At 33.1% G+C, this 4,270-nt stretch overlaps 1 long non-coding RNA gene across 1 annotated transcript; it reads right to left on the minus strand.

Moving 5' to 3' along the window:
* Positions 1–922: 922 nt before the first annotated feature.
* LOC106477444 lies at positions 923–3,175 on the minus strand. Its single transcript, XR_001291990.2, has 2 exons — positions 2,612–3,175; positions 923–1,013 (listed from the first exon to the last, which is right to left on the minus strand). It is a non-coding gene; the product is annotated as an uncharacterized LOC106477444 (long non-coding RNA).
* Between the last annotated feature and the right edge of the window lie 1,095 nt (positions 3,176–4,270).

Raw genomic sequence — 4,270 nt, forward strand, 5'->3', positions numbered from 1 at the left:
TACCTTATTCCCACCACACACACACACACTACCTTGTATTAGATTTGCTTTGTCCATGCATTACCAACCAAGGTTCATTCACACACACCACCTTGTATTAGATCTACTTTATCCATCCATTACCAACCAAGGTTTAGGCATACCTTATTCCCACACACACACACACTACCTTGTATTAGATCTGCTTTATCCATGCATTACCTACCGAGGTTCAGACATACCTTATTGGTGGTGTGTGTGTGTGGTGTGAATAAGGTATGCCTAAACCTTGGTTAGTAATGTATGGATAAAGTAGATCTAATACAAGTTGGTGTGTGTGTGTGTGAATAAGGTGTGTCTAAGCCTTGGTTAGTAATGTATGGATAAAGTAGATCTAATACAAGGTGGTGTGTATGTGTGTGAATAAGGTGTGTCTGAACTTGGTTGGTAATGGATGGATAAAGCAGATCTAATACAAAGTGGTGTGTGTGTGAATAAGGTATGTGTGAACCTTGGTTGGTAATATATGGATAAAATAGATCTAATACAAGGTGGTATGTGTGTGTGAATAAGATATGTCTATATCTTGAATGATAATGGATGGATAAAGTAGATAAAGTAGATCTAATACAACCATGCATTACCAACCAAGGTTTAGGCATTAGATCTGCTTTATCCATCCATTTCCAACCAAGGTTTAGACATACCTTATTCACACACACACACCATCTTGTATTAGATCTGCTTTATCCATGCATTACCATAAGGTATAGACATACCTTATTCACACACACACACACACACCACCTTGTATTAGATCTGCTTTATCCATCCATTTCCAACCAAGGTTTAGACATACCTTATTCACACACACACACACACACACACCATCTTGTATTAGATCTGCTTTATCCATCCATTACCAACCAAGGTTTACACATACCTTATCCACAATCCACGAGGTATCGATGCTCGGTATACCAGCATAAAAAGCAAAAGGTGCATGATCAGAGCCAGAGCCTAAAGTAGGAACCCTGGAGGAAGAAAGAGATATAAATATGATGTGTATCATAAGATCAGCATCATCACCACATTTTACATCATACAGTTAAGTTAATAATAATTAGTGCCAAGAATTCAGTGGGGTAAAAAACAAACTTATTAGTATTTTAGTAGAGTACCTGATCCAATATCTGCATTTTCAAAAAGTGAATGGCTTTGGTGTAATCACAGAATCTCTTACAAGAAGAAATACTGAATTTATGATGAAATTAGGGTTGGAGAACAGATTCAATGTATCTGTTTAGTATATTTACCAGATGTAATATATATTGGATTTCATTCTATTAAGAGAATGATATCCGAGTAACAGTTGTTACAAAGAAAGACAGGATAATAAACCAAATTATAGTAGAATGTGTCTAAGCTGCTTTTATATTTTTCACTTTTTTCATATTCTTCCTTCAAAATTTCACAAATATTCCATTCAATTTAACTTGAATATTCCTCTTGGTAATTAAATAAGTAGTGAAAATTGTTAATATGGACAGTTAAGATACAACTTATTACATAATTTTAAATTTGCAAGAATGCATCAGAATTTTCACATATGATCAAAGTCATAAAGGTCTCATGCCTTGACTTCTGTCAGCAGACTGTTCATGTCATTATATTAAATGAAATGGAGCTACTTCTTCCCCATAATGACCTTAATCCATCCTACCTTGGGGTCAACTGATCATTTTTTTAAGCCAAGAAGTTTTACACCTTGGTGGCCAGCCTAAATGGTAACTACGTATAATTAGCATGTTTGGTGACGGGGATTGCGAGTCAAGTGCCCTAACCATCAGACCCGAATGATGAAATGGAACTGATGTCTAATAATAAACTCTGTGAGTAGAGATTTTATATTTTTAAACAGTATTTGACTTTTTTCTTTGTACCAGGATTTTGAGGTGTGCCATAACTCAGTTACTACAGCTGATGGTGGTTTCTCATAACTGTAATGTCATTATTCTCAGGGGTAGATTAAGGTGGGGGCTATACCCCAGACTTATTATGAGGTTTAGTTGTTGTTGTTTTTTACCTTAGTCTTTAGTTGGAAAATATTTAGCCCCAGGCTCATCTCACCCTTAATCTGCCCCAATTTTATTCACTCAGCAATAAGCTCTATGAGTTATCAAATAACTTTTGTTTGTTAATACATTGTATTGAGAAAAATTTAGTAGTGCTGACTTATTTTGTTGAATTGATGGAAGAATGTAGAAGTTTTTGCAATTTTTCTTCCAACACCAGACATTTATGTAAACAACAAATAACTGCAAAATAATACACAAAACAGCAAAAAGCATCTCAAAACATTTCCCATAATGGCTCAGATGAAAAAGAATTTTCTCAGCCTTGCACCCATCCCTTTAACACCATTGTTTTTTGCTGTAAAGAACAGTACTATTCGATGTAACAACACTAGATACATGTGCACATGAAAGTCAGTTCATTTACAGTACCTAAACACATAGTGTAATAGGTGTTTGATAACACTGAACTCTGACACACATTTACTTCAGTATATGTAAGTATAGAACATTATTTTAAGTAAAACACTGAATAAAAAAATTGCTTTTCTTCTTACGTTGGTTCTTTTTCATCACTCATACCATCACTGTGGTAATCTTTCCACGTGTCATATACAGACTTCTCAGGGTTTACTGGATCTTGTACCTGTTTGGGAAATTCACATTGCTGAAATGAATAATTCTCGGGTAACTGAGAAACTACAAACCAACAATTATATACAGGGTAAAGCAACCCTGCAATCTTTAGTTTTGTATAACTTCATGTAACTATCCAATCTAACAAATAGCCAGAATATATCACATTTTGGGCTAATTTACAATGACACCAGTTATTAACCTCTAAACACAAAATCTTAAAAACCAACTTAATGAAATGATAAATTAGTGGCTCTACATAAGATAATCTTTAATGTTACTGTTTCTAAAAACTAATACACTGATTTAGCTATCTGTATGGAGCAACAGAACTGTTACATTCTCTCATATTCTCTTTAGTATATAAACCAAAGAAACACATTCAATGTACTTCCTTAACTACAGTTATCTTCTCTGAACTTAATAGTAAAAGTACAACAGAAACAAACAGTGTATGTTTTTGTTTGACATATTTGCTGTATGTCTTGTTAGCCCTTTGGACAATTAAATAATTTTATGTTGGAAATCCCATCAATTAAAAGATCCCCAGTTATACATTTACTAGATATTCTAATATATGACATAAAAACTAAGGTTATTCTTTTTTACTGAATGTGTATCATCAACAGGATATATTGTATTTGCTGCTTAAAAAGTTTAAATTCAATTTTTTACTTCTTTAAAAGTTTATCTAAACATTCCCTACATATGCAAATAACAAAAAATGTTTCATGTTTAAATCAGAATAACTAAAGCATTTTATATTTCGTGGGAACATTTATGATATAAACAATTGAAAAACAATTCTTAAAAGACTATAAAGAGTGCCTGGCATGGCCTGGTGATCAGGGTGCTGGTCTTGTAATCTGTGGATCACGGATTCAAATTCCTATCACTGACCGCTATTCATTGATAAAAGAGATAGTGGTATTGACTATCTACCTTCCCTCTAGCCTATCAGTACTAGATTAGGGATGGCTAGTGCGGATAGCCCTTGAGTATTTTTCCACTAAAATCAAAACAAACTAAAAACATTATAATGTGTAGTACTGAAAGTCATTTGCTCAGTGAAAATGAAATGCTTTTTGCTTGTCTATTGGAAATTAATTGAAAAACTTTTAACAGAGAAATATTATAGGTCAATCTTATGAAACTGATAAAAGCCTGTATATTTTTAATAGTAGTAACCTTTTTTTTCACTTCTATATATAGCAATTTTTAAATGTGTAAAAATACTTTCAACATGATATACAACTTTAAACTAAGACTTTCAAGCAAGCAACAGTGTGAAATTAATCAAATAAATGAAATATCACATTGGAATACTTTTCCCATTCCAATCATCAACCAAATTGTTGAATTTTGTATTCCTTTCTATTAAAGGGCTTACTTAGATGATGCTCTTTTCTTTATTTCTGGAAGTAATAGTTTTATCAGAAATGTATCCAAAATACCCTGCTTTTAATCCCAATTTCCCATTTTGGTTTATCCAAGGGAATGCCATTCCCTCTACTGTCTTTGAATTAGTTTCATTACACGTATTGATATTGTTGCGTCATCGAGATCATGTGATTCTCACA

The sequence above is a fragment of the Limulus polyphemus genome, unplaced genomic scaffold (genome assembly GCF_000517525.1).
Source record: "Limulus polyphemus unplaced genomic scaffold, Limulus_polyphemus-2.1.2 Scaffold15417, whole genome shotgun sequence".
In the NCBI taxonomy this organism is placed as follows: domain Eukaryota; kingdom Metazoa; phylum Arthropoda; class Merostomata; order Xiphosura; family Limulidae; genus Limulus; species Limulus polyphemus.